Consider the following 11,590-nt stretch of genomic DNA (forward strand, 5'->3'; position numbering starts at 1 on the left):
CGCCTGTTTATTTCAAGATGGAGAACTCTCTTTGTTGCATCATTCTGTACACATTCTTCTCCAGCATTAAAATTTTTATGACCATAAAAAAGATTTAAAGTTACCTCCTCATCTTGAGTTCTAACTTGAAGTTCTCCTTTGTCGACATCAACTATGATTCTAGCAGTCTTCATAAAGGGTCTTCCAAGTATCAAGGGAACCTCCTCATCTTCTTTCATGTCCATCACAACAAAATCCACATGGAATGTGAATTTATCCACCTTGACGAGAACATCTTCAACCACACCATATGGATACTTGGTTACTTGATCAGCTAGCTTTAAAGTCATCTTAGTGGGTTTAATCTCCAAATCCCCTATTTTCTTCAGCATTGCCAAAGGAATTATATTTACGCTTGCTCCCAAATCCAATAAAGCATTGGCTACTAATAAAGCACCTATAGACACGGGAAGGTTAAAACTCCCTGGGTCCTTGAATTTTTTAGGCAAGCCTTTTTGAATAATGACATTGTATCCATCCTCCAGCTCTATATTTCTTTCTTCAATATAGCTCCTATTCTTTCGAAATCTTTCAAATGTTGAATCTTGCTTCAAATTTCCTGCAAAATAATTTTTAGGGAGCAATTTATCAAAGAATTTTCTTTCCTTCTCTTTTTTTGAAGGAGAATGAGGATATGATAAATCTTTTTGAAGAACTCCTCTCTCCTTATTTTCACTTTTCCTCTTTATTTTTTCCTCCTCACTTCTCTCTTTCTCATCTCTCTTCCCCTTTGTCTCATCTTTTTCTTCTTGTTCAGCAACTACATTATCGCAATGCTCTTTTGAATTGGTTTGGCTATTGACTGAAAACTGGCCATTTTGTTCCTCTGGAATTTGTGCAATTTGTTTGGTCAGTTGTCCCATCTGGATCTTTATGCTCCTAATCATGGCCATGCTATTGTCCTGCGCTTTCACAATATTGTCCTGCGCGCTCACAATCTTTGTCAGAGCGTCTTCAACTTTATTCATTCTTTCAAGCATGGATGGATCCTCAACTTCAGGTGAATTGTTCTGATAAAAACAGTGACCATTAGGATGAACATCTCCACAAAAATCACACCTGATTGACTGACTTTGGCTTTGAGATGAATGAACAACATATAATTGTTGGGGCAATTTAGCCATTTGTGCAGTTAGTTGCTCAATCTGCTGTGTCAGAATCTTATTTTTAGCCAAGAGTGCATCTTCTAACAACCCTTTATTATGAAGATCTTGTCCATCATGTTGGGCTTTATAATCAGTTGATGCCAATGCATCAATAATTATTGTCGCTTGTTCTACATCAAGGGGCCATCATTGTGCCACCAGCTGCAACATCTAGGAGCATCTTTATGTCAGATCTGAGACCATTCAGGAATATGCTCAGTTGAGCAATATCTTCAAACCCATGATTTGGGCATTTTCTCAATATCATCTTAAATCTTTCCCATGTATCACAAAAGACTTCATTTGCTCCTTGTCTGAACATAGAGATTTCAGACTTTGCTTTGATGTAGCGAGAAATTGGAAAAAATCATTGCAAAAAATTTTCCTCTACATCCTTCCAGCTAGTGAGGCTCTGATTTGGAAGTGATTTGAGCCATTCCTTAGCCTTTCCTGCCAATGAAAAAGAAAACAAGCACATATAAACATTTTCAAGATCACCTGATTGAAAACCCATTGTTCCTACCAATTCATAAAATGTATCCAAATGTGAATATGGATCTTCATGTTCCATTGCTGTAAATTGATAGGCACTGATGAAAGTGAGAAAATCGGGATTGATTTCCAAGGCCTTGGCAGTAGTAGGTATTGCAATACTAGAAAAATGTCTTGGTCCTTGGTACATGACATAATCTCCAAGTGTCCTCCTAGGAGGTGGTGCTTGTTGTTCTGCCATGTTGCTTTCTTCCTAAAGCATATTAGTGGAGAAAAAAAAAACAGAGTACTTTTTTTTTCTTAAAAAATAAAATAAATTAAATTAAATTAAAAAAATGAAATAAAAACAAATTACGTAAAATAAAATAAAAATAACACAAAAACAAAAATAAAACACTAAAACGACGTTAAGAGAAAAATAACAAATATATTCAAAAAAAAAAAAAATATAGATAAAATAAAAACTAGAAAGGGAGAATAAAAAAAAACAAAAAATAACATACTTAAAAATAAAAAAATAAATACTAAAAATAAAATAAAGCTAAAAAAAGCCATGAAAACTATAATCGTAAACTAACTAATATTCTAACTAACTTGCTTATGTAGAAATAAAACTTAAAACTAATAATAAAATATAATTAAAACAAATAAATAACAGTTACGTAAATCTAAATCAAACTACGTAAACTAATCCTAAAAAAAACTAAAATAACATATAATAAAACAAAATCAAAATAAAATAAAATCAAAATAAACTAAACTAAATTACATAACGTAAAGAAAAGAATATAAAAACAATAACCTTTTTAAAAAAAAACAGTAAATCTATACTAAAATCAAAATCAAATCTAATTTTAATAAAATAAACAAAATCAAAACAAATAATAATAATAAAAAAAATATTTACAATATTTAGGAAATTATACTCAACAAATCAAATTTGTTCCCCGGCAACGGCGCCAAAAACTTGTTGACTTTTTATGGCAAGTGCACCGCGTTTGTCAGAAGTAATAATTGTCCCTAAGGACGGATATCGATCCCACAAGGAACAGTGAATTATCGAGTACAATAATCGCTAAATATAAAAATAGAACAATTAAAAAGGTTTTGAATTAATTGTGTTGGCACTGATCAATAAGAAAACAGACAAAGAATTAGTTGTTTCAATTGGAAAAATAAGGATTAGTTTCATCTCTCTCACTCTCAAGTATTTTGATTAGCATGTCAATATTAAGTTCTTTGATTGTAATTGATGCCCGTATAAAAATCATTTATATCGATTCCTCGCATATAAAATCCTAAAGAATGTCCCCTAACTATCGATCCCTCGCATAATTATAAGAACAACTTACAACGAAGCTCAGACGTTTAATAGCAATTAACATTTCAAGTCTATTCCTAGCACTCAAATATGTTAAGTATTGTTGTTTAGGTCCGAACCCTAAAAATACCTCCCGGTCAGATTTAAGATTCTCAATTTGTCACGGAAAATTAAAAGTAAAACAACAATACCAATAATCAATCAAGAACTGAATATTAATATATAAAATATCACCTCAATACATAAGAGTTTGAGCAGATTACTCCCAATCCCAAAGGGTAGAATTAGCCACGCATACTTCTATCACCTTCCATTCTCCCAATTGGGTTACAATTCACTCTATGGTGTTTTCCTCTCAATCTGGCACACCAAGGTTGAGCCTCTAGCCCTCTATTTATCCTAGTTTTCTAGGGTTAGGTTGTTTATTGTGTCGCGCTAATGGGCTAAATGATAAAACATAAAAAAGGCCCAATCTTTCTTTGCATCTTTTCCATTCTGGGACCTTCTATCTTTATCTTTTTAGCTCAAATCATTCATCTTTAATACAAATCTCCAATCTTCCTTAGAAATCTGCAATTAACACCAAATTTGGGAATAAAATACTCTTATTCAAATAAAGATCATAAAAAATGTAAAAAGGTATAAATTCATAAATTAGGGATTATTTTATATATAAATTAGCAATAAATCCTCACAAGTGCCTATATTTTCATATGAAATATTACTGAAATTAGACACTTATCAGACGCCTCATACTACTTCAAACGGAGAAAGATAAAACTGAAAACCAAGGCACGGCTTTTTCTCAAACTTGTTTTTCTTTTCTTTTATTTGGGTGACCTCATTAAAAAACCCCGGAAGGGGAAAAAGAGCGTCCCCTTTATCAAGACTGTTACATAGCTGCTTTACATAAGTCAACTGAAATAAAACTTCAGGTTGGCTGCGTTCCAACTGCGCGGGATGGGACCTCCATCCAAGGTCTCTAGGCTGTATGACCCGTTGCCCTTATCCTCGGTAACTCTGAAGGGTCCGGTCCACTTGGGAGACAGCTTATTCTCCAGCTCGTACAGGTGGGCTTTTCTCATAACTAGGTCACCAATCTGAAACTGTCGCGGCTTTACCTTAGAGCTATATTGCCGCTCTACTCTTCTCTTCACCGCTTCAGCTTTTATTCTGGCTTCTTCCCTGGCTTCGTCTAGTAGATCCAAGTTTACCCGCCTTTCTTCGTTGGATCCCTCCGCCACAAAGTTTTGAAAACGTGGTGAGCTTTCATGTATTTCTACCGGGATCATCGCGTCCGACCCGTACACCAAACTGAAAGGCGTCTCCATGGTGGAGGATGGGGGCGTGGTGTGGTATGCCCATACGATCCTTGGAACTTCCTCCGCCCACGCCCCTTTGGCCTTCTCTAACCTTCTCTTTAGCCCCCTCAGCAGAACTCTGTTTGCTGACTCCACTTGCCCGTTGGTCTGGCGGTGTTCGACTGATGCGAACACTTGCTTGATACCTATCTCAGCACACAGATTTCTCAACTGCTGACTGGCAAACTGGGTCCCGTTATCGGATATCAAACGCCTAGGTACGCCAAAGCGGCACACAATGTTCTTCCACACAAAATGTTGTACCTTGTGCGCAGTGATCTGTGCCACGGGCTCTTCCTCTATCCACTTGGTGAAGTATTCGATGGCAACGATCAAATACTTCATCTGCCTGATTGCCAGTGGGAACGGGCCCAGGATGTCGATTCCCTATGTATGGAAAGGCCACGGGCTGTATATGGATCGCAGTTCTTCTGGCGGCGCCTTGTGCCAGTCATCGTGCTTTTGGCATTGCCTGCAGCGCTGGGCGTGTCGCGCGCAGTCCTTTTTTACTGTTGGCCAGAAAAACCCTGCGCGTATCACCTTGGAGGCTAAAGACCTTCCCCCTACGTGGCTCCAGCAAATGCCTTCGTGGAGTTCCGCCATTATCCTGGTACACTCGTCGCCACTTACGCACGTTAGGATAGGGTGTGTGAACCCGTGTCTGAACAACAACCCATCCACCAGAGTATATCTTGCGGCATTTCTTTTGACCTTCTTACCCTCTTCCGGCTCCACTGGAGAGTCCCATCCGCCAGGTGCCGTTTGTATGGCGTCATCCAGGTGTCTCCCTCGGCTAGGACACATACCTGCATTTGCCTTCCTTCTTCAGGCATGTCCGTGTATGTGCTGATGCGGGGCGTCTTCAGCGTATCTTGGGTTAGAGAGCGATGATTCCTTGGACTCTCTCTTGATGTACAGATCTAGAGGACATTCACCCTGTTATCTTCCACGAATTTACGCGGAGCTTTGAGCGTCTCCTGGATCACTGTCCTCTGCCTACCCCCCTTGCCTGAGCTGGCCAGCTTGGCAAGCAGGTCGGCTCTGGCATTCTGCTCCCTTGGGACATGTATCAGCTCAAGAGCGTTAAATGTTCCCTTCAATAGTTGGACGTATCTTAGGTACGCCGCCATTTGTGGGTCCTTCGCCTGGAACTCACCCGGCACCTGCCCCGTAATAAGCTGGGAATCGCTTTTCACCAGGAGGTTCTGTGCGCCCATCTCCTTGGCCAGGAGCATTCCTGCTATCAGGGCTTCATATTCTGCCTGGTTGCTACTTGCCTTGAAGGCGAAGCGCAGGGCCTCCTCAATCAGTACGCCGATGGGTCCCTCCAAGACTATTCTCGCACCACTCCCTTGTTGGTTGGAAGAGCCATCAACCGAGAGCAACCACTGCGAGCTCACCTCCACCTCCTGTTCACCTCCGGGCAAGAGTTCTGCTACAAAATCTGCATACACTTGCCCTTTGATGGATCCTCTAGGCTCGTATTGGATGTCAAATTCTGACAGCTCCACCGCCCAGCGCACCATTTTCCCAGCCACGTCAGGCTTCTGCAGCACTTTCTGTATAGGGAGGTTTGTCATCACTACCACCGTAAAGCTGTGGAAGTAATGACGGAGCCTCCTGGCTGAAAACACCACTGCCAGCGCTGCCTTCTCCAACGCCTGGTATCTCGTCTCCGCGCCTTGTAAGGCCTTGCTTACAAAATAGATGGGCTTTTGAATCTGGTCCTGCTCCTGGACCAGCACTAAGCTGATAGCTCGCTCTGTCACTGCGAAGTACAGCCGGAGGGGCACGCCTGTTACCGGTTTGCAGAGGACCGGTGGCGTCGCCAGGTATTCTTTCAACTTAATGAAAGCCGCTTCGCATTCGTCAGTCCATGCGAAACGACTATTTCTCTTGAGGCGCTGGAAATATGGGTGCCCCTTCTCTCCCCCGGCAGAAACAAACCTTGAGAGCACCGCCATTCGCCTCGTCAACTGCTGTACCTCCTTCACCGATGTCGGGCTTCGCATGGCGATGATCGCTGCACACTTGTCGGGGTTCGCTTCTATCCCCCTCTCAGTGAGCATAAAACCCAAGAACTTACCGGCTTCTACCCCGAAGACACACTTCTCAAGGTTTAACTTGAGGCGGTACCTGGATATTGTGACGAACAACTCCTCCAGGTCTGCCATGTGCTGTGCCCTATCCGGCGATGCCACCACCATGTCATCTACACAGGCGTACACATTCCTCCCTAGCATGGGCGCCAAGACCTTGTCCATTAACCTTTGGTACATGGCGCCCGCGTTTTTCAGCCCGAAAGGCATCACCTTATAACAGTAACTGCAAGTCTCAGTCATGAATGCAGTTTTACTCTCATCTCTCGGGTGCATCTTGATCTGGTTGTACCCTGAGAATGCGTCCAGGAAGCTCAGCACCTTGCTGCCAGACGCGCTATCCACCAACGCGTCAATGCTGGGCAGTGGGTATGAGTCCTTCGGGCATGCCTTATTCAGGTCCGTGAAGTCCACGCACATCCTCCACTTCCCATTCGCCTTTTTCACCAAGACGACATTGGCTAGCCACTCGGGGTATTGAATTTCCCTGATGTGGCCGGCACTCAACAGCTTCTGCGTTTCATCCTATACCACCTGTTGTCTCTCCTCGTTAAACTTTCTCCTTCTTTGGCGCAGGGGCGGACCGTGGCGTCCATGCTGAGGTGATGACACAGGAAATCAGGGTCGATACTGGGCATATCGGAGGCTAACCATGCGAAAGCATCCAGGTGGCGCGAAATCACTGCTGCCACCCCTTCCTGTTCTTCTGGGCTCGGCAAACTTCCTAACTTCAATGTCTTGCCGCCAATCTCCCTCTCTACGGCGTTGGCCGCCTGTTGTTCCCTGCTATCCTCGACGGGCGTCGCCTCTTCCACGGGCGCTGCATCGTCAGGGCCTTCCTCCATGTGTGCATCTGTTTCTGGCGTCGCCCTCGCGGGCACGGCCTCGTTAGGCGTCGGCGCAGCGGGCGTCGCCTCAATCATCGTCGTGTCTGCACACGGCGGACGCTCATACACCATGAACACGCCTCTCTTCGTTTTCAGGCTGTTCTCATAGCATTTTCTTGCTTCCTCCGGATCTGACTTGATGACTATCACCTTGCCACTGAGGTCTGGAAGCTTCATCTTCATATGGCGTGTGGAGGCTACTGCGTTCAACCGGTTCAATGCCGGCCTGCCCAACAAGATGTTGTAAGCGGAGCTGGCGTTCACGACCAAGTACCGGATACTTTCGGTACGCGAGGCCTCTCCGTCTGTGAACGTAGTCCTCAATTCCAGGTAGCCTCGGTCTTCCACCTGGTTGTCCGCAAACCCATATAGGCACCCTGTGTAGGGCCTCAGTAGATCAGGGGATAATCGCAACTTATTGAATGTCGACCAGAACATGACGTCTGCTGAACTCCCCTGGTCGACAAGAACTTTGTGCACCTTTCTTCCCGCTGTGACAACTGAGATGACCACGGGGTCATTGTCGTGCGGCACCACGTCTCTGAGATCCCCTCTCGTGAATACGATGTCCTTCTCCCACGGCGCACCCGAGATTCTTTCTTCGATCGAGTTGACCCCCCTCGCGTATTTCTTTCGCTGGGAGGTGGTGGGACCTCCGCCGGAAAATCCTCCAGCTATGGTATGGACCTCGCCGAGAACTGGCGTCTCGTGTGCTTGTTCTTCCGCTGGCGGCGGCAAGGTGGCGGTCGTTGGGGGCTCCGCGACATAATCCTTCAAAAACCCGGTTCTGACAAGCTCATCCAGCTGGTAACCCAACGAAAGGTAGTTATCAATGTGGTGACCGAAAGCCTCATGGAACTCACACCAAGAGTCTTTCCGAGGCCCCAACACCTTATCGGACTTCGCTGGTCGCCTCAATCTCTCAGCTATATTAGGCACGGCGATCAGGTCCTTCAATTCCACCACAAAATTGTATCTCGCTGGCCTCGTTCTTTCTCTGGCCGGGCGATCGCCTCCTGCTGGACCCCGGGGCTGAGGCTTTCTGGCCTCGTAGGGGCGTCTCCCATCGGGCTTCTTTCTTCCCGTCGTGGTCTCATTGACCCTGGCAGGTTGAGCTCGCGCCGGTCCCCTCGGGCGTGCGGGTACGACGCTGGTGCGCTTCACGCACACCTCTCCCTCAGAAGCGATATGCTCTATCGCCTGACGCCGTAGTTCTGCAAAAGTTCTAGGGCGGTTGCGAATGATGGATTCTCCAAAAGGACCGGGGCATACGCCTTTCACGAACGCGTACACAATCATAGGTTCCTCTGTCGTACCAACCTTGACCACCTGGGCCTCGAAGTGATTGATGTATTCCTTGAGGGTCTCCCCTTGATACTGTTTCACATCAAACAAATCGTAGGAGACTGGTGGCGGGGCTTTGTTTGCTAGGTATTGTTCCCTGAACAATCGTGACAGTTGCCGGAAAGAGGTGATATGACCGTCCGGGAGGCTGATGAAGCAGTCCATAGCCATCCCAGTCAAGGTGCTCATAAAGAGCTTGCACTTGGCAGCGTCAGAACCGCCTACCAGGACCATCTGTGTGTGAAATGCAGCGAGGTGCGTCTCAGGGTCCTCCATCCCGGTGAAGATCACCTTGGGCCCCGCGAACGTGTTCGGGATCACTGCATCCAGAATCTCCTGCGAGAAGGGAGTGGTAAACTCCCTTGGCGGGGAGTGGTTCTCCATCTCGTCATGTTCACGTTGCCCCCGATTATTTCTCAGACCCCGGCGCAACTCCTCATTTACGCGGCGGAGCTCTTCATTCCTCTCGTGCGAGGCTTCGAGATCTGCCTGCATGCGTTACTGTTCCAGTTTCGACTCTGCCATATCCTCCTTCCCCGCATTATCTCTAGGACCTGTTGCATGGATAGTTCTGCTGGGGCCGCGCGTGCTGTACCTCGTCTGGTGGGGGCCATTGTCACGGTCTCTTCCAACTTCCTCCAACGTTACTGTAACTTGGTAAATCTTCTTGAACTTGTGATGGGACCGATGTTTTATATCGGCCCCACGGTGGGCGCCAAATGTTTCGTCCGGTTGACCTGGGACGTCTTCGTGAGCGACCTCAACCGTCAGCTAGGGACTCCTTCCCACTGCTTACCTGTGTAATCCTGCAAAGAAGGACAAAAGGGCACCCTAGCGGCCGTTTGCACTCCGACGCTCAAGTCAGCCAGCAAGAAACACAAAAAACTATGCACCTCCGTATCGGAGCACCGCGTATGGCACTCTAAAGGTGGTAAAAGGAAACTGTGTTTAGTGTGTATTTCTCCTTCTAGCAAAAACCTTTCCCTAGTCCCTTGTGCGTAACCTCAAGGCTCGAGCAAGCAACTAGAGAGTTTCTGGGAAATTTGCCAAAAGTTCCAACCCTGTTTCCAACATTCTCAGCGCTATTTAAACTACCCAAGCATTTAAAGCGCCTTAAAGCGCTTTTAATCATAAAACGTAACGCACTTAACTAACGCGTCTAATTAGAAAACGTAGCGCATTTAAGACGTTGAAACGCTTGGGAGCCTTTATAGTACCTGAAACGCTCAAAACAAAAACTGTATTGAATGACTTTAATTACCTGGTACCGGACTAAAGGGTGTTTCTATTCTGACCTGGCTGTCGTACACGTGGAAGGCCTCACGACGCCATGACCCCATCTGGGGACGTTTCTGCCCATCTGGGGACGTTTCTACGTGTGTGTCCTCCTGCTTGGGAGTGCTACTGCGCAAGGGGTGACTTTTTGGGTGCCAACTCATGCCCCAATCATCTAGTCACTCACTTTGAGAGCGTATCTGCCTTCCTCTCGTACCCTGCACCTGGCTACCCTGGGCGTGACCCTCCCTTTGAGTCGTATCTGTCCTAAAGGCGTCTCCGAGGCGGCAGGGGTACTTCACGAGTCAGGCTGCCCTACTCTGGTGCTATCAATATGGCCTTGAAGCCACCTTCTCCTTCTCTTTATCATCGGGACCTGAGGCCTTCGCACAGCGTCGCTCCCTCCGTGGTCTTTCCTACCCATGGGTATCGGGGAACCGCGCTGTGACTGCCTTGACTTAATGATATTTGCTCTTGGCGACGCCCTGCCTTGGCGACACTTCCTCTCGGCGAAGCTGGCACTTGGCGTCTCTTCGCCTAGACGACGCCTTGTGTTGACTTTGACTTTGACTTTGTCAACGCCCGGATACGGGACGGTACAAATCCGCCAATGGAACCCAATTCGCCAGCCAACAGTTGAGAAACCTGTGTGCAGAGTTAGGCATCAAGCAAGTGTTCGCATCAGTCGAACACCCCCAGACTAATTGGCAAGTAGAGTCAGTGAATAGAGTTTTGCTGAGAGGACTAAAGAGAAGGCTAGAAAAAGCGAAAGGAGCGTGGGCGGAGGAAGTGCCAAGGATTGTATGGGCATACCACACCACGCCCCAATCTTCCACCATGGAGACGCCTTTCAGCTTCGTATATGGGTCAGATGCGATGATCCCGGTTGAGATTCACGAAAGCTTGCCACGTTACCAGAGTTTCGTGGCTGAAGAATCCAACGAAGAGAGGTGGGTGAATCTGGACCTACTGGACGAAGCCAGGGAAGAAGCAAGAATAAAGGCCGAGGCAGTGAAGAGAACGGTAGAGCGACAATATAGCTCCAAGGTGAAGCCACGACATTTCCAGGTTGGCGACTTAGTTATGAGGAAGGCTCACCCATATGAGCTAGAAAACAAATTGTCTCCCAAGTGGACCAGACCCTTCAGAATCACCGAGGCTAAGGGAATGGTTCGTACAACCTAGAGACTTTGGAAGGGGGTCCCATTCCGCGTAGCTGGAATGCGACCAATTTGAAATTTTATTTTAGTTGAATTATATCAAGGGGTAAAGAGATAAAAGACAAAGACTCGAGGTGGCGACAGGCGTCGCCAAACGTACGCGTCGCCAAGGAGGGGGCGTCGCCGAGCGTACGCGTCGCCAGGAAGGGGGCGTCGCCAAACGTAGGCGTCGCCAAGAAACATAACGGAGGAAAAGCACACAACATGTCAGAGGAAGCGAATGTAGACGAGAGTGTGCAAAAATAAAGGAGCAGCGTTACAGAAATCAAAACATGGCGCAAGAGTTAAGATTACAAATAGAGTTGGAGATAAAGGCGAATGAGACAAATGAGGCAAACATGTGCATGCCCTATGCTCGTACGAAAAGTGCAAACAGACCACCTTTCAGTGGCCTCCGGAGTCTGGAT

General features: G+C 46.3%; 1 pseudogene; it reads left to right on the plus strand.

Moving 5' to 3' along the window:
- The first annotated feature begins 1,420 nt into the window (after positions 1-1,420).
- Positions 1,421-1,526, plus strand: LOC137817539 (small nucleolar RNA R71; annotated as a pseudogene).
- The last annotated feature ends 10,064 nt before the right edge of the window (positions 1,527-11,590 follow it).

The sequence above is a fragment of the Phaseolus vulgaris genome, chromosome 7 (genome assembly GCF_051622355.1).
Source record: "Phaseolus vulgaris cultivar YP4 chromosome 7, ASM5162235v1, whole genome shotgun sequence".
NCBI classification, from domain to species: Eukaryota; Viridiplantae; Streptophyta; class Magnoliopsida; order Fabales; family Fabaceae; genus Phaseolus; species Phaseolus vulgaris.